Source organism: Sturnira hondurensis, unplaced genomic scaffold, assembly GCF_014824575.4.
Source record: "Sturnira hondurensis isolate 20B ecotype Veracruz unplaced genomic scaffold, ASM1482457v3 Scaffold0003681, whole genome shotgun sequence".
NCBI lineage: Eukaryota > Metazoa > Chordata > Mammalia > Chiroptera > Phyllostomidae > Sturnira > Sturnira hondurensis.
Window position 1 is genome coordinate 4,437,149 of NW_028076312.1, and position 20,319 is coordinate 4,457,467.

Below are 20,319 nucleotides of genomic sequence, written 5' to 3' on the forward strand. Positions count from 1 at the left end.
TACCCAGAGAGAAGGCAAAGTTAGTTTTCACGCTGAAAGCCAAGGCTAGTGCTGGCCTGCCTGCTCACTCAGCATTACTTAGAGGAGAGCTGCTACTTTCATGCCAGATCAAGTGACAAAGTGGGCAGTGTGGGGAAATTCTCCCAGGCCCCCAGTGGTCCTCATTGCATAATCTAGGAGCCAGGAAGAAAATAAATGAACATACCAGTAAGTGACTCAGATACGTAGTCTGTATTCGCCTGCTTTTGAAATGCTCAAAAAGGCAAGTCAAAGGACAATGGGGAAGGCAAACTGTCCTTACTACTGTCTAGCCCGCAGCCCACTCTCCCCTACTCTACCCGACAGGACAGGAGAGTGTGCCCAACCTGTACCCATACAGTCATGAGCTTCAATAGCTTCTGGTTTTGTTTCACATAAATGGAAAACTATGAGTTGATTTTTCTAAAATGTCTGCATATTTGATTTCTACTCAAAAGGAAAATCATGTCCTTTTGTAGCTCTCCTTAGCTCCAAAACCATTCATTTAACTAGTATATATTAAGCACCTGCTATGTGCAAGGTTTGAAGAATGGGGCTGCAACTGTGCAAGTGAGGGAAATGACGTCACTTGGAGTTGATTAAAACTCTAGGCCCGGAGAACCACACCCTTGTACTGATCTCTGTAAACCTGCAGTGCCATGCAGAATGTTAGGACATGCATGCACATAGAAGGCAATACTGGACAGAAGGGCCATCTGAGCAAGCCCAGGTGCATGAGCACTTTGACTACAATGCTTTCCCTTAATGACCCACGTAAAATAAAGATGAACCACTGCAGGATCTGTTGATGTTGCAAGTAGGTAAGTGAACTTTCTTTCCAGGCTGATGTAAACACTCCTTACATTAACCTGGAAAGAAAGGTTGAGTAAAGAAGATTTGAACTTTTAAATGTTATCTATAGTTGTTATCTACTGCTCAGAAACAAAATAACTCAAAACTTATTGGCTTAAATGATAAACTTGATTTATGTCACAGGGTTTTGGTGGGCAAGGAGTTAAAGAGCAGCTTAAACAAGGGGAAGCTGGATCGGCTTGACAAATCTCAAGAGGATTGCAGTCAAAATTTCAGCTGGGGCCACATCATCTGAAGGGTGGACTGGGCTGAAGGATGACTCCCCAAGCTCATTTGTGGGCAGGAGGCCTCTGGTCCCTGCCCATGGCCCTCTTCTTTGGGCTCCTTGAGTAGGCTCTCAACAAAGTAAACATCACACATCTTTCATGACCTAGATTCAGAAGTGACACACCATTGTTTCTGCAATCTCCTGTTGGCTACACAGGCCAGCCCCTCCCCTTTTTAAATAGACTTCAGTTTTTAGAGCAGTTTTCGTTTCACAGCAAAATCAAGGTATGGTACAGAGATTTCACATTTACCCCTCCCCCCCACCACATGTATAGGCCCCGCAGTTATCAACAACCCCTGCCAGATCCGTACATCTGCTAAGACCCGAGAACCTACACTGCCATGTCATCATCACCCAAGTACGTAGCGTACATCAGGGTTCATTCTTGGTGCTGCACACTCTAGGGGTTGGGACAAATGTATCGTGACATGTGTGCACCATTACAGCACCATACAGGATAGTTGCACTGCCCTCAAAACCCCTATGCTCTGCCTATTTACTCCCCCTCCCCCACTTAACCCGGTCACCACTGATCATTTTATTGTCTCCGTAATTTCACTTCTTTTGGAATGTCATAGAGTTGGAATCACATAGTCTGTAGCCCTTCAGATTGTCTTCTTTCACTTAGTAATAGGCATTTAAGGTTCTTCCATGTCTTTTCATGTCTTGAAAGCGCATTTCTGTTCAGCACTAAATAATATTACATTGTATGATGTGCTACATATTATTTATCCATTGATCCACTAGAGGAATTGTTGGTTGCTCCCAAGTTTTCAGGCCAGCCCTTTACAATACTGGAGAGAAATATAGAAAGTATCAGGGGGAAGAAGGGACAATTATTGGGGCCACCCTAGAAACTGACAATCACAGTCTCCCTGTGGTCCCTAAGGAGTCACATCATCCTACAAAATACACTTGTTCATTTCCTTCCAAGGTCCATTATAGATTCAGCTAAAGTTCAAAATTTCATCACCTAAACCAAGTCCAGGTATCGATGGCAGTTCTTCGGCATATAGTTCCTTAAGTATAGGACTGTGAGTACAATTCCTCTAGATCAAAGGAAAAATAAGTTATCTGCTCCTCCCCCCCCCACACACAACATACACAATGGTAAGAAAGGTATAACACAACTGCTTTAGAACATCCTGTTCATTTTGAATTAATTTTTGTGCCTGCTACGAGGTACGGGTTGGAGCCAACATGCACGGCACCCATGGCACACACAACCCACACTGATTAGTTCTAATAATATGACAGAGACGGGGCATACATACATTACCCAAGATTAAAATAAAGGAGATAATTCTAGAAGCAGCAAGAAATAAGGGGACAGTCACCTACAAAGGAGTTCCCATCAGACTGTCAGCTGATCTCTCAAAAGATGCCTTACAGGCGAGAAGGGGCTGAAAAGAAGTATTTCAAGTCATGAAAGGCAAGGACCTTCTACATTTGCCATACTACTTACTCTTGCCTTCCCCCTGTCTATCCAGCAAAGCTTTCATTTAGAATGGAAGGTCAGATAAAACGATTCTCAGATAAGGTCAAGTTCAAGGAGTTCATCATCACCAAGCCCTTATTATATGAAATGCTAAAGGGAATTATATAAGAAAAAGAAGATAAAAAACATGTATACTAAAATGACAGCAAACTCACAGTTATTAACAACCATACATAAGACAAAAGCAAACTAAGCAAACAACTAGAAAAGGAACAGAATCACAGAAATGGAGATCATGTGGAGGGTTAGCAACAGGGGAGTGAGAGGAGGAGAGAGGGGGGAAAGGCACAGAGAATAAGTAGCATAGATGGTAGGTAGAAAATTGACAGGGGGAGGGCAAGAATAAATAGTATGGGGAAATGCAGAAGCTAAAGAACTTGTGACACATGGACATGAACTAAAGGAGGGGAATGTGGGTGGGAGGTGGTGTGCCAGGTGAAGGGGGAATGAAGGGGGGGAATGGGACAACTGTAATAGCATAATCGATAAAATACTAAAAAAAAAGACAAAAATCACTAAAAAATGTCACTTTTCACTTAATTAGCCCTCAGAAACTAAGCTCAGAAACCAGAGACACTGAGCAGCCTTCCATCCTGACCAGGGACTGCTTTCCAGACCAATCCTCTCAGGGTCAGTTAACATGTCTGTTGCAGAGTTAGCGTTTCCTTTGATTTGAATTCTTCAGGGAAGAAACATAGTGAAAAGACAGCAGTGTCCCACGATCCTCAAATCCAAGAGACATGGGGCTCTCATAGTACTTTCATTCTTGCTGTTACCCACCAAGACTTGAGCGGCCTCGGAGAGAGCGCCACAGGCAGAGAGAAGAGTTCTCCCAAGGAAGTGAGGAGAGACAACCAAGGAAGACTGGATGAGGAAATCCGTTTCCAAGGACTGGAAAACAAAAGGTAAAGTTAACACAGCCTAATGATAGTGCAATCTCCAAATATTATGTAAGAGGCCGCCTCAATACAAATATTTTTGAATTTCTAATGGAAGAATGGCATTTCTTTTATTTATTTTTTATGTATTTTTGAATGTTAACAAATAGTTCTAGTGATAATTAGCATCTTTGTATATTTATTGAAATCCAACATTAAATCTGTATATTTACAGAAAAATGCCTTAGACATAGATAATAGCACAATTCCATGTTTGTGAACTGACAGCTTCCTCTAAACATAGAGTAGAAATTCAGCAATTATCACTACAGCTGTTTGTTAAAGTTTGACAATAGATAAATAATGACTAGAAATCAATCTTTTCATTAAAATTCAAGAAACAAAAAAGAATATCTAAAGGAACTTTATCATTCCTTTAACAAGTCCAGGCCAGTCTTTAGGAAGTGCCTGCACATATATTTTGTGGTTCCATATTTGTAAACCCAAATGGCCTTTTTATTTTCACAGATGTGCATCATGTTGACATCAGGGAGAGGTACTGCCTGTTTGTCTGCTGTTCTTAACTCACCTTCCCATCTTTCTTTCATTTACTGAAGGCTTAGGCTGCACACACACACACACACATTCACACACACAAATGGTGCCTGAACCTGAGTGCTCATACTGCTTACTCCCTCCACTGACTAGACCAGCAAATGTGTTCTTGTCCCTCCTGTCCTCCAAATCATGCCCCCCGAAACAACAACCAAACCTACTGGTTTATGTTTTAGATGTTAATTCGTCAACAACATTGAGTTAGATATTATCTATGTCTGAGAATTAATTGTGTTCCTGGCTTTTATTACAAAGGAAAGTCTGGAATCACAATCAAAGCAAAGGTGAATGAGCATGATGAGCCATATTTTGTGCAGGTGCAGAGGGGGCAGAACCCTATTCTCAGTAAATGCAGAAAAGCTCCATTTTCTGGAATAGATGAAGTGTCTGTGACAAAGCCTGGCCTTCTTATCACCGGTGCCCATGCACAAAGAGCAATGGGTCAGCCCAGTGATTGATGGCTGAGAAAGATCTTGGTCAATAAGATTCTCTGTGGGGTTTTTGTGTCCGATTTTCAGTTTGCATGGATGTGGGCAAAGAAAAGAAGAGGTTGAGTCTAAGTCAATCTCCACCTAAGGACTCAGAGCCAACAGAAGATCATTTCCCTCATGATTTCTGACATTTCTTCTTCATTTCCATCATCGCCACAATATCTGCACATGTGCCCATGTACCTCTGTACCTCCACCGCTCGGGATGATGATAACGTGGGTAATAATGCAGTTACTCATGTTGGAAGAACAGAGTAATCACCACCACAGAAGCCCACATAGTTTACAGATCAATTTTCAACTTTCCTTAAAAGATAAATAGAGTATTTTCCATTTTGGAGCTGGGGACCATTTATTTCTTTTTTCCCTTCTACCCTTCTTAAATAGTTCATATTTTGGATGAACAACCGTGGGGGTGCTACCTCACAGAAGGAAAAGGGCAATTATTCAGAAATTATACAAGCAAACGCAAATGTGTCTAAAGCATGGAGAGTCACTCCTTTTGTCAGATGAGTTCTCCTCAACATTCACTGTGGCACTGCTTCCATAAGGAGTCAGTTGCAAAAGCCAACTCACCACCCTTCGAGGAGACTGTTGAGGTACCTCAGGTGGGGTCTGCACTGTGAGAAGTTTGGTCACCTCAATGGTAGCACTGAGGGTGTAGTTACTAGAATGAAACAGAGTGTGGAAGGCAAGGGTCTTCCTGATGTGATGATTATATCTAGCCAGCCAGCCAGGATGCCAGGAAAATGACAATTTGGCTAAGTTATATCTGTCTAGAAAATGAGTCTCTTTTGGTCAAAAGACTTAGTGGAAAGAAAAAACTTACTTATTTATTTATTTTGGTGAAAGTTTCCATGCTAGAACATAGGCAGGGATGGACATATTGCAATTGCTTGTCCAGTAGAAAAACTGGTTTAAAGGTTTAGTGTCTTTCTGCTCCAGGCTGGATGTTGGAAATCATATGACAGATATGACCTGTCTGCCTAGAGAGGCCCATTATTAGTGGTAGTTTATAGAAATGGATGTATGTTGAAGTCATCCAAGGATTCAATATCATCCCTGAATTTGCCCTCCTAACTCTCTGCCTGATAAAAGCACCATAGGGTCCCAATTCCTGGGCTGCAGAACTTTAAATGTAGGCAAAAGCAATCCAGTTCAAACTGGGCTAAGAAAGAACTGTAATGCACTGACTCATGTAATTACAAAGCCCACTGTAGGCATGGATGGGTCTTCGTGTTCAAACCACACCGACCTCTATAACTGTGCCCTGCTCTGCCTTCATCAGTGTCGGCTTCATTCTCAGGCAGGCTGCCCTAGCTGGAGGAAACATTGCTACCAGATTTTCTAGGATTAACCGGCCCCCCTGCCCCCGTATAGCAGTTTTCAGAAAAATAGAATGTCTAACTTACTCTTATATAGTTCAGGAAAAATATGTATGTGGATACATGTGTGCATATCATACAATACATACGTGGAGAGAAAGAGAGCAGGAGAAGAAACAAGCAATGTGGCAGAATGTCATTTGGGGAACCTGGGTGGTCTAGGTGAAGCACTTTGAGACTTACTGTACTCCTCTTGCAAATTTTTGGTGAGACTGAAGTGAAGATTTTAAAGCTGCATCTTTCCTGGTGGTTCCAATAGCACCCCAGCAAGGCTCATAGGCAGCCTGGAGTCCTGGGCCCCTCCTGGGTCAGCTGAAGCCACGAGGCTGTGCAGGGGTCTGCTGGCCTCCTGCACACCCTGGAGCCAGGATGGGGTGGACGTCACCAGACCCACGGGGCTGGCAGTGGAGGAGGGGTGGCTTTTCAGAAGGAGACTGGAGTTCTGCTGTGAGAACGAGGGGACACAGATACTGGCCATAGATAACAGCAAGAGTTCCCCAAAATCTTGTTCCTGAAATTCTACCCCAAGGGCCTGTCATTCTTTCATATGTTTTTCCTGGTCTGCTGAGCAAAAGCCAACAGACCATGATTATCAGAAGCAAAACAAAATTGCAATTTCAACTCAAAAATCATGAGATAAACAAAAATCTGTGATTCTGAAACATGTTTCAAACCACTGATGAAACCTCTTCATAGAAAGAGGTGATAATAGTTAAAAAACTTAGTCACATATTTTTAAGAAAATCATCTTCCCACTGCTTTACAAAAATAGCTATTTTTCTCTAAAAATAAAAATAAGCCTAGGCCCTGGCTGGTGTAGCTCAGTGGATTGAGCTCGGGCCTGCGAACCACATGATCGTGGTTCGATTCCCAGTCAGGCCACATGCCTGGGTTGCAGGCCAGTTCCCAGCGGAGGATGCACGAGAAGCAACCATACATTGATATTTCTCTTCCTCTCTCCTTCCATTCCCCTCTAAAGATAAATAAATAAATTTTAAAAAATAAGCCTAGTCAATGGGTGTGTTTTATCAAAGCGATCAGTTACTATAATTATGCACTAAAATCCAGCCCAAACCAACCTTTACATATGAACTCAAACATGTAAGAAAACATTAAATTCATGCACAAATGTGAGGCTAGAACCTTCCATGATCCCTCAGAGCCGCAATTTTCAACCTTTTCGCCTCATGGTGCATGTAAACTAAGTCCTCTGACTAAACAGTCAGGTATTGCGTGTTTTAAAAATTCTTGTGGCGCACCAGCATGCCGTGGCACACGGCTTGAAAATCGCTGCCTTGGAGGCCTTGTTTAGAATGAAGCCAGGTAAATCAGAGAAATCCCTCGGAGCCCCAAGAAAATCTCTAGAATAAAGCAATGTAGAAATACCTTTTATATAATTTATAAAACATGAAAACAATCATGACTCTAGGCAGCAGTTTCTTCATATTTACATTTGGATTGTTGTACCTTTCATGCAACGCTGTATTTTCTGCCTCTCAGGTGCTTAGACGATTGTAACATTTTAACACTGTTCTGGAATACATGCTTTTGTGAGGAGTTCGTCACCCAGGTTCAAACAGACTGCATGTCCCAGGAAAATGTTATTTTGCAATTATTACACTTTTTTTAGTCTCCTTCATGCCACAAGATACGTGAAGTCCAAAATATTTATGTTCCTGATTGTCAGTCTTCACTTCTTAGAGATGTTAGAGTGAAAACAAAATAGACAACTCATTTTGTTGAATCAATACAGGGGTATTATCACAGCAAGATTATAATTCAGGTGCACAATACCTGCATTTTCAGAGCACAGCAAGGAAGCTGGTAGGTGCTCAGAGGCCCAGCAGGTAACTCATATCAATAAAGTAGCCCAGATTTGTCTTCCAACAAAGAGTAGGGGTCAAACTTCAACCCACAAAAGTGATGAAAAGCAGAGTTAAGGCCAAAGTCCTCCCCTAAGCCCACCTCGTAGCTTGGGCATAAACTGCCTCGTGGGGTCATGTCCCCACATCACCTGCTAGTGTCCGTGGCTCCACCACAGAAAGACCAGAATTCATTTAGGGACAGAGGCACACTGATATCTGGGACAGGGACAGGTGACCAGACACAGACATAACTTAAACAGCTTCAGGCAGCCTTTGGCTGAAACGCCACTCCGCCCTGCCGCTCTCACTCCGACACCCTAGCCCGCTGTTTCCTTCTTCCTTCTTCCTTCTCTGCCTCTGATCTCTGCTATGGCCTTGGCCTTTCCATGATCTCTTTTTCCAGAAACAATTTTATAACTCAGTAAAGTAGACCTCAATCATACACAAGTAAAGCAATACTTTACAATATTTGAGACACTTCTGAATGTACTTAATATACTGTAATTTGAATGTAAATGTTATGTCTGTTTTGGCTTCCAGAGAATGCTCTCTCTGGGACTTAAATTATAAGTTATGCTAAGTTAGCTAAATTTTATCATTTTGATTATAAAATTATGCTAAGTTTCCTACAATGAGTCAATAGAAGGCCGCCGAATATAGAACATTTTGTTTTTGTTCAAGTAAGCATTGGCTGATTCTCAGACCAAAAAAATAAAAAAAAGCGCCGTGTTCACATGCACACAGGTGTTCGTTCCCATCGCCACTCATCCCACCTCCCATGAGCCGGACCATGCAGAGCCACCACAGGGACAGATTGCAGACTGTCCCTGCAGACTCACCACTGCAGACTCAGTGACTTCATGCAGAGGAGGTCCTAAGTCCCATGCCCTTGTCATGAGAGGTTACGAGCATTTAATTTTATGTTTTAAGGTAAAATATGAAATTAAACATAAAATGTCAAGACACTATTTTCAAATGAGTGAGTCATTATAATATTTCTTTAAAAGAACCAGTCTTGGTGTGTGGGCTTGTGCTAAGTGGCAGGGCCGAGCCCCGCGTTACAGGCCATTACCATCAGTCAGCGGTGCATGAGTCACAGGCGGTATCTCTGCCTTGGCCTGTTAGCCATGGGGACATGTCTCCAAAACCATCAAGTCCGCCTATGAGACAGCACAGCTGGAGCCTCAGTTGCATCCTGGGACAGAGCCCAGACCACGGACACATTCGCTATCCTGATCACCCACGTGGCAGTCTGCTGGGTGTGGTGAAGGTAGAGTGATCACCCCAAGGGAAATTCTGGCCACACAGGAAAGTGTGGGGCCAATGCAGCCAAGGCCTCCAGCTGGAGGTCAGAGGACCAAACAGGTTCAGGGACTTGCACCCCCACTCGAGTCCCCCCCCCATCAACAGACCACTCTTAAGGCCCAGAAGTTCCTTTGTTACGTGGGGACCACAGCCACAGTGCCAGGCTTTCCTTTTGCTCCATACCTGAAACTCCAGATTTGTCACAAGTCCTATCTTAGCTTGTCTGTCCCTGAACAGAGACTTCCCTGAGCTTCATCCCTTGCTGGAAAACCACATCAACACATTGATGTGCCTGCAAATTACCAGGGAAGGAGGGCTCCTGCATCCCTCCACGTTCCAGCCAGGCATGCTGATGCTCCTGGGATGGCACCTGCACTCCCCTCCCTGCTCACACTAGACCCCAAGTGACCTCCTCAATACCAACCTACTTCCCAACACGCCGCACCTGCCCTGGGACCTGCCGCTGCTCCTGTTTTCACCCCCGCCACACAGTGTCTAGGAACCGTTTCCTATCACATCTGCTGGCAAAGCCTCAAGTCCCTGCAAAGCCCCCTTTTCTGACACTTGCTCCCTGAAACCACCCAGTGTGGGCTCAGCCAGATTTTATCTCAGAGAACCTTCTAGACAGTGCCTGATGCTGGCACTGAAACACTTGCGGGCAATTTCTCCTAAGAGTATGTATCCAGAAACGCCTTTCATTGCCCAACTGGGTTCAAACCCCTCTAGGTTCTTTCTGCTGCTTCAGTTTCATTCCTCACAAGACCTCACCTGTGCTGCACAGAATACAAGTGCTCCTTATGTGAATGGATAGTTTTTTCTCGTTTTACAAAAAGACAAAAGCTATTTTTTATGGAAACCTTGGAGACGATTCTCTACCATATTGTGGTCCATGAAAAGATGCACAACAGCAGCAGATGGCTTGGGCTGTATTTATACAACATACAGAGATTTTTAGTTACTTAACAGGCTGTTGTTTTCAAATTTCTCATCTCCACCACAGAGTGCTTTGACTCAGGGTAAGTGGGAGGCCCCTGGTGGGTGAGGCCTACTGCAGAGTGGCCCTGGGTCAGGCTGCAGGAGCCCAAACATCGGCTCAGGTGCAGGGCTGCTTGTGCTGTAACTTTAGGGTAGAAGAGAGACACCCCATCTAAAAATCTGCACTCCCTTCCGTCTTTATGATCCCCCACCCATAGCACCCAGTGACATTTGGAGAGTTTTCTCTCTGAAATGCAAACTCCCATAGAAGCTGCAAGATCTTAGGTTGTTTTGAAAAAGCATCCTCACAGGACCACATTAGTGTGATTTTCAGGCTGTGTCAGTCATAAAATTGTGCCAGAATAGTCAGAGGACAGAGCTGGACAGGGGATGAGGGTCAGGTATAGAGAAAAGGGGCCCCCAACACATGGACTCAGCCTGCCAGAGGCATACACCCAGAGTGACACTTAAAACCCTCCCCCGCTGGCTCCTGGAGTGAGGGGTGGACCAGCTGGGGCTCCTCTCTGACAAGGAAGTGAAAGAGCCACAGAGCAGGTCTGTCTGGCCCAGCCAGTGCTCAGGCCGGGAGACTGCTGGGGAAGGGGCGGGGCCCTGAGCTTGCACAGCCACCTGAGAGACAGACTGTGGTCCTGGCACCTCCAAAGGCCAGGGGCAGCGCACCAGGAAAACCACTGCTGCTGAATGTGCACAAATTTAATTTCCCACAAAGACATGTTTTTTTTAATCAAAAATTAAAGGAGTGAGGGACACATAAATAGGGATGAATTTTTCATTTTTCTACACAGCTGAGTAGGTACCTCACTAATTATCGTTAACTTACAATCCCCTCTTCAGCCTCATGAATATTACGGAAGGACCATAAACCTGGGCCTCTAACTAACATTAATACTAACATAACACAACACGACACAACATGTATAATATACATGTGTGATGTATAACATGCATGATTAATGCAATGGTTGCATAACATCACGTACATATATGATTCACACATGACATGTGCATATAACAGATCCAGGTAGTGTGCGTAATGTACAAATATAACATGCATATTATCCATGTGCAAGATGCATAATATTTGTATGTAAATAATATGCATTCACATTGTATCACATACAGACATACAGAGCATAACAGATATGTGTGTAACAAACAGCATTATAAAGCATAAACATTATATTCACCATACACATAATGTGCACGTACAATATACATAATGCACACATGTAAATAATACATGCACACAACATATTGTGTACACACAACAAATGTGTAACATAGAGACATGCACAACACAAACCTAACACATGATGCAAATGTATGGAGCTATGTAACATGTGTAGAATAACATGCATACATGCAATGTGTCATGCACGGGCATAACATGCACACAATGTAATGCACATACCTTTTGTCACTTCTTCATTGTATGCACATGCACAATATGGGGGCTGCTCCCCTGCACCTCCTGGGACCAGCCTACCCTGCCACACACACCTCTTGGCCCTGCTCATGTCAGCTCCGCTGAGTGGTGTCCCCCACACCTCCAAACCTGCGTTGGGTCATTGTCCCATGCCTTTCAGTGTTCCAAGAGCCTGCCCCCACCCTCCGGGGGCTCCTCCCATACATGCTGGGGCACCAGCCATTACTTTCTGGAAATCACAAAGCCTTCTGTGGGAAGTTGAAGGAGGGCACTTCCAGTCCCACTGTCATTCATGAATTACTCCTGTTAGCACTTGCAGCAAGTGTTCTGTATTGCGGCCAAGGAGCACAATAAGTGTACTGTGAAAGGAAAATAGCTTTAATTAAAGCTACTAAAAACAGGGCCAAGAAAACCAAGGCTGGAGTGGTACATGGGCTCAAGGCTCGAATCACACCTGCCTTCTCTCTCCCAGTTGGAGTGAATCCGTGTGGGGACCAAAGGACTTCTTGGTTGACGGGGGGCGGGGGGGGTGGTCAGGGACGACCACATAGCTGGACTGGGGGTTGGGATGGCTGTGCTCTCTCCTCCCTCCTGAGACCCTATTAAAGAGGTCGGGAAACGAGGCTCCGTTATTGTGGATGTTCTTGTTCTCAATTTACTACCAAAGTGTGTTTCACCTTCTCTCCAATTTCCCCCTTCAGTGTTTGAGCGAAGGGATCTTTTAGCAGCACCATTTCTGTCTCCTGAGCATTTGGGCTAAGCCATTCCCTGTTGCCACACCCACCATGAGAAAACAACATTATAAGTGCAAGTTTTATCTCCTGCTTTTAAATCCAAGTGTTACCTGGAGAGACAGAGAGGTGTTCACTACAGGTGACATTGGGGGCCATAGGCCCCAGGAAAATTTCTGTAGAGAATGAAATCTGTGAGCAGGCTTCCAGGCCTCTGTGAGAGGCACTGGGGGCGATTTATCAACTTCAAATAAGCACTTGTATCAGTTAGGTATTAATGAGACAAACAGGAGAAGCAACAGGGAAAGGGCCTGCTGGGGGCCGTAGGGTCAACCTAGCACGCTGAACTAGGAAGACATAGGGTCCTGCTCACCATGGCCCTAAGAACCACCTAAAAGCCAGCAACAACAGGTGAGCTAGTTCCAACAGGACTGATACAGCAGGGAAGACTGTCCCTCCAGCCACAGTATTCACAAGGGGATTCAGCTCTGCCATACAGAGTTGTGTTCAAGATTCATTGAAAGCACAAGTTTTACCAAAAACTTGTTTTATCTGGCTCATCAGATTCCAGGCCTCCTCTGGTGATTTGAGTTGCTCTAATTTAATTAAGTTTAAAAGACCAGGAGCATATTGGGAAAATACACTCCCCGGTCACATCTACATGATTGTTCACAACCTACCCAATTACAGGAGGGGGGATCCCGACCCCTCGCACCTGGTAATTAAAATTGCTAATCACCAGCAATTATCTGGCTCAGCTTTGGAGGCAAGAGAAACAGTCTGACCCTTTGCCCACAGCAGGAACAATGTTTGCTGTCCATCGCGGGGTGCTTAGCAAAGCTGTCCAGCCTCTGCCGATTAAGTGCCACTAATAGGAAATCAACAAAAGAGCCATGACATCTGCTGGGACGTTCGGGCCCCAGGTCTGAGCGCACAGGTGCTGGCATGAGGCTGCCAAAGAACACGCCCCGAGTGAGCAGGAAAATTTACCAATAATTAAGTGACTGGGCTCGCTGCAAAGTTGGCAGCCTGCACCCAGCAGCCGGCCTCCCAGCCCAAGATTAGGCCCTAACCCTCGGGGGAGTGAAACAAGAGGCGGCCTTTTGTCATCAGGGGCTGCTTGGTTAAAGGCACTGGATGGGGATTTTTTTTAATCTTCTTTTCTTTTTAATGAATCTTCTCTCTGCTCAAGCAGAAGTGAAAGGTGTTATGTAGCTCGTTCTGCAGGGAGCTGCATTTTTCAACCATCGTTTGTGGAGGATGGCTGCTGTGTTTTCGGTGCTGGGTTGAAGGCTACGATTTGCCAGTGGAAAGAAGTTCTGCACTAACTTTCACTCCCAACGCGGGGCTTTCTGAAGCTTCTGGGTTTCAGCACACTCAGCGCCAGGCCTCCGAAGTTTCTGCCTCTTCATTCTAATGTCATCTTCTCAAAAACCTACCCCTCGCCCCATTCAGCAGCTCCACTAACACACTGCGCTCCCCTCTTTGTCCTTAAAGGATGAGATGGTCCCAGAGAAAACATCTAGCATCGATCGCTAAGGCCATTTGTGGGAAAAACTGTGCTTTTGGTTCTGAGAAGGGCAGCCCAGACATGCTGAAATTCTAGCTTTGAGCCCTTATGCACTGCGAAATAAGCATAACTAAAAACATTCCCCTCTTTATTAGAGCTAAGATGCTTGGTCACAAAACCATGAAAGAGAGCTTTACATACGACCTGAAATCAGGGCTTTAGAATCAGCTGTCCACCTTGCTCAGTGCAACACAGCCTAGAGCCCTGGCTCCACCCACACGCCTCCACCCCCACGTTTCTCCCCACCCCACTCACCGTCCTTATTAAAACCACCTGCGGAGGCTCTGACCCTCCAGGTGATCCTCAGGAATTTCAGACTGACTGCAATAGATCCAGTGGGATCCTCCAGTGATTCTCCTCAAGGGGCTCATCTTCCACGCCCATCCTTCTTCCCACGCTGCCCACTTGGAAACCCTTCAGGCAGGTTTAGGGAAAGAACTATCAGGTGCTAGATTCAAAATCTTCATCCCAAAGTCTCTAGTCGCCCCCTCCAAGAGAGAGCCCTTCCAATGAACAACTTGCGCTGCAGTGTATCCCAGACCACTTGTCTTCCCTAAGAAACCCACCCTCCTTCTGGCTTTCTGATTTCTAAATAGCACGACTCTCTTCCAATTACCCAGTGTGGACATCTTAGAACCCTATTTACCCCTTTATCACCTTTTGTGCCCCTATCTAGATAATTTTAAGTCGTGTAGATTTGGTTTCCACGTTAGCTTCTGTTTGTTAAACTGTTTCTCTCCAATCCAATGGCTTCTCCCCTCGCTAGGCCTCATGCTCTCTCTCCAGGCTTCGCATAGATCCTTGCCAACTGACCTCCACATGCTCTTACCCTGCCAGTCCTGCTGATACTCTGGACTCTGGAGCAATCTCCCTGAGACACAGGGGGCTGATGGGGTCCCAATTGATGACACCCCCTGCCACCAGGCTAAATTCTAAACTCCTTGGTGTCTGAGACCTTTGAGCTGATGAGCCCTATCTCTATCTCAGTTGCTGGTCCCTGTAGGAAGCTGGTAAGGCCAGGGCCCCAGGTCCTCAGCTATGTATCCCAAGATGCCCAAACCTCAAGGACCCAAAGCCTCAGATCTGCTTGCCTTGAAGGGAACCATCCCCTTAGCTGCCTGCATGCACCTTCACAGGGAGGACAAGCCAGACAGGAATGGCCTGGTTGATGGTCAGGCAGCACCCACAATGCCCTGAACACACACGGGAACAGCTGTGGAAGAGCTCCAGGCACTGTGCCAGGCAGCCGCCTGGAGACCCACAGCAGCCTGGTCTTCTACAGGCTGGCTTTCTCTGCCATTAAAGAGCTACAACCTTCAGCAAGTGGCTTCACAGCTCTGCAGCTTGGTTTCACCCTCGTTTGTAAAAACCTTTTGCAGGAATATTATGGAAATTAGAAATGATACATGTAAAGGAAATAACATAGTGCCATGTTCTTCATGTGTGTTTAGTAAATGGTGGTTGTGGGTGTTTTGTCAGCTGGCCAAATAGTTAGCACAATGGGTCACCTGCTGTTACCAACCTGTGTGTACATGGGGTGGGAGTGTAGACAATAAATAACTGTATCTGTACTTGTGATGGTGAATTTGATGTGTGGACTTGACTGGACTAAAACTGCTGGTAAATCATTATTTCTAGGTGTGTCTGTGAGGCTGCCTCCAGAAGAAATTAGCATTTGAATTGGTAGACTGGGTGAAGAAGATAAACCTCACCAGGGCAAGTGGGCATCATCCAACTTGTTGAGGCTTCAATAGAACAAACAGGCGAAGGAAGGGAAAATTTGCTCTCTGCTTGGGCTGGGATTTCCATTTTTTCCTGCCCCCTGACATTGGTGTCCCTGGTTCTTGGACCTTTTGACTCAAACTGGGGCTTACACCATTGGCTACACCATTGGCCCGTGGTTCTCAGGCCTCCAAGTTTGGACTAGGGCAAAACCGCCGGCTTCCCTGGGTCTCCAGCTTGTAGACGGCAGATTGTGGGGCGTCTTGACCTCCATTATCTATCTCATCAGCCAGTCCCTCACAATAAATCTCTTTTCATACATCTCTATATATCTTGTCAATTCTCTTTCTCTGGAGAAGCCTGACTAATTCAATATCTATGCATATACCTAGATTTCTATCTGCCTCTCTACCTTTCAAAAGAGAGAATCTCTTAGTTATTGGATGTGGCTTAAGAGAAGTAAACCCTCTAAAGGATTCCTTTCTTTCACGTGACATGCCATAATTTCTTTTCTTGATGAACGTGCATTTTTTATTTTACCCATTTTACTAAAAACTTCTGCATTTTAGGATCCAGAAAGAATGGGATTTGTATTGCCATTGAGGTCACCTGCAAAGCATTCTTTTCTTTTTTCTTTTTCTTTTAGATCCTCAAACATCTAAAACACAAGCCTGCACAAGACATGCATACACCTTCTTTTGCTTGCTTCCTGGGATAAGACCCCTGAATCAGGGTCTCATCAAAGATCAGAGAGTTCTTTAGGACACATGTCCTTCTATAGTCCCAAGCAAATGTTGTGCAAATGGGAAGACTATTTTTTGGTATCATGTTATAAAAGCAGGAGGAGATGCCACCTGTGTGTATTCAGGATTCTGTTGCTGATTCAATTCTCCAGGGATGAGCTGCTTATTGGAAGAGGGACTGGACTGAGCTCATACCCACTGTGTATCAAAAACAGAAACTTCTGAGAGTGCTCCATGCAGAGCAAGCTGCTGCAGGTGTGTCGGCCTCACATTACAGGAGCCTGCAAGCTAATAAACCGATTTGTTAACGTACCACTGATGCTTCTCTTGACAGGCTCTAAAAGGAGCTCAGTGACCTGTCTAATTAGCCATGTAATAACCCAGAACTAAAATAGCTTCTTCCCACAAACTGGATCTCAGCACTGTTCTCTTCCCCCGCCTGTATTAGAGATGCTGGGAAGAAATCAAGCTCCTCTGGCCCTTGAACAAATAAGTTTTTTTTTTAATCTAAAATGCCCCCAACTTCTGATTAAAAAGACACGTAAAAGTCTCTTCCAGCCTTCTGTGCTGTACATCCCTCATGTCTCCTGACTTTGATTTTTCTATCAGGCCACCAACAAACGCTCTTTTCCTTCCTGGGGGAAATTTGACACTCATTCCTCAGGACACAATAAATCACCAATTTCATTTCAAAGCAGGAGTTTCCTATCCATAAGTCCCCTGGAATTCGTAGGTTCTGCATGTTTTCAGGAGAGTCACCAACCACTAAGTGCACAGCGCAGTAGCGTCCACCATACACACATCACTGGGTATCAGCCCTCTAGAACTTTTTCATCCTGCAAATCTGGACCTCTGCACTCCTTGAACATCTCCTGTTCCCTCCCTAGCCCCTAGCAACCACATCAGGCTTTGGTTTTTGAAACTATCAATAAGAATCCAGTGAAAGAATATCTAAACAATTAAAAGTCTAATCAAAGAAATTGGGGGCTATGAAAAAGAACAAGTGTCCCTCCTAGGGAAGGAAGTCCCCAGGTCGGGTCCTGGGATCTGTGCAGCAAGCTCAGGGTGTATGTAGCTGAAGCCGCATGACTAATGTGTGCTCTGTCCTTGGACTTGAGAGCTTTTTACCCTGTATGCTCATCTTTCATGACTATTGTTGCTGGTCTTCTGCATAAAAGGTGAAAATACTTATAAACTCATATTTTCCATTAAATCCGGTCACTCTCCACAGGCTTGGGACTTGGTAGAACAATTTTCTTCTATTTGTTGAGTTGCTTGCACACCACTCACAGGCTTGAGCTGATACTTGAAACATTTGGCATTTGGATAACACAGGTTCACAAACCTACACCCTTGGCCTGAGATCCTGTTGGTGAGTTTGAGGTGCACACTCAGAAGCACAGACACAACTGTGACCATGTCACATGCTGAAGGTCCCAGCATGGGACCTTAAATTGCAGACTTGTTTCTTAATTTGAAGGTATGTGATGCTGTTTGTTACTCTTTCCACATAGCAAAAACTCAACAACAATGTTCATTGTGTAGTTCTCGTACCAAAGAAATGGTTGATGCTGGTTAATGCTGGTTGATGCTGCTCACCAAGAAATCCACGAGGGAAGCAGACATTTGGGCGAAATCGCTCCTCCCGGGAGAACACGGCAGCCAGGAGAAAGTCGTTCTGGGCAGACACTTCAGCACTGAGCTCAGGTCTCAGTGTCCTCAGCAGAGAGCTTTGCATGCAGTGGAAGTAGCAGGGGCCAAGGCCCACAGAGGGAAGTTTGGAAATCTTACTGCCGAGGAGCATTCACCCCGGTCCTTCTCATATCCAAATTGTGAAGTGTGTGCAGACAGTCTGTAAACAAGTTGCCATCTCCCACCAGGTAGAGACACCTTGGTGGTGCCAGGACATTCACTCTATGCCACAAGTGTGCCACTCAGGACAACACATGGCTTCCTAAGTCACCCCTGGAGGCTCCAAGGGTTCCTGGAGCACCAGGCCAGAATAGACCATGGATCTCAGCTGGCACCCTCGCTGGGGATGGTGGAGCATGACGCCCTCCACTGGCGGAGACGTCCTCTCATCACTCATCAGAGGCTGTGGAGAAATCACTTTGAACACTGAGGCGAGGAGCTCCAGGCAATTCCCTGTGATTGATAGCGCTAAATATGAAACCGCATGTACCTCATCCATGAAGCATGGAATCAGAGGCGTATTGTTAGTGGGGGAGATGAATGGAACTTGAGATAACCTTGGCAAATTAGGCATATGTTAACGTTAAGCTTTGTCAGTAAGCAGGCTATAAATTACAGACATATTGTAACTCCATAAACTCTTCTAATGAATTGAATGACAGTGGTAATTTAATGCGGAACATACCAGCTTAACCCTTTTAAGAAATTAGCCCCAGGGCTCGCCAATGCAACAAGCTGAAATGCATTTTCTAAGCTTATGTTTAATATCTCCTGAGAGAGTGTATGCAGCAAGATACAATAGTTTCTTAAATTTTCCTGCATATTAAAAACAAAAGTTCAAGACCCTATAGGCAATTACATTATTTCACAGTTAATTCTTTTGTGAGTTTTTCCCCCGCATACAATCTTCATTATAGTCTTTTTTTCCCCTAAAATGATCCCACTAAATATATGGAAGCGATAAGCCCCAGCATGCCGTGCATTTCTGGGTGATTATTGAACACATCGGGGGGTATTATGCACTCTGTGGCTAAAGGCTCAGAGACTTTAACCAGAAAGGGAGGCAGTAATTCCACACAAATGCACTACCTGTGGTGTCTTGTTGCAGTAATGAAGTGGAATTTATAAATAAAAATAAGGTGCCAAGAAAAACCCTCTGCGTTTCCTGGCTGTTACTGACAGAGCTATGACGTCAGCGACGGCCACACTGGGGGGCATGAAACCGTGACGGAATTTGCTGTGTATTTTAGTAAAAGTTGCATGTAGCAATAACTGACAAATCAATGTTCAACAAAAGAAAACTTTAAATTCAAATGGGAAAATTAAAAGTAATATGTCATTTAAACTGTGTTGACATAGTAAAAAGGGTTCTTTAGTTCATATTCAAATGAAAGGAATGCAAAATAGCACCAGTGGATATAATTATTGTAGAACAGGTACTGCTCTGCTTCCTGATGTTACAAAACTAAGAATTTTTAAAATAAATTATCCCCATATAGGTGTATTTTCTGTCTTATAGAACTCAAATATCTCTTACTATGCATTAAAGGGAAACACGCTCCTTACTTCTTTTACTGTGTTGTTAACATTTTTGCAGCCATCCCGTCCTGCATGGACCCCTGGGACAAAAGTCTAACCAGACATTCCACACCTTCAGGCTTCACATGAGCAGATCAGCAATATTTTCTCTGGCTCTAGTAGAAGGTGTTTATAGAACACTTCTATTGAACTGAACCATATCATTTATGCTAATAGGGAAAACAAACAACAGTTACAGTTGTATTTTACATGTGTCAATGGCCCCTTTATTCTGGTGACCTTCAAGGACCTTGAAGAAAAATGTCAGAATATGATCTGCTTCAATAAGTTATGAACTGTAGTCATTAAAGAGTCTAAATTATTAACCTAAAATGTGTAATTCAGGGAATACAATCTATTTACCTATTATATGCCATTCAAGCAGCAAATAAGGAATAAAGTCTGGACTATGAAATTTTCATCATTTTTGTGGGGTTGGATGCATCCTTTGGTCAAACTGGATCCTAAATTTCTGAGCCATGCAAACAGACGCTATTTCAACCTTCTTACAGAGGAGTGGGGCAGTCAGTCACATGGTGCCTGACAGGCAGAAAAGCCGAGCTCTGCGCAGCTGCTGGCTCTTTGTGAATGAAAGACATAGAAATAGGATATTCAAATGTAGGAAAAAGTGGACTCTGCTTCTGGAACACTCCTGGTCTCATGGTG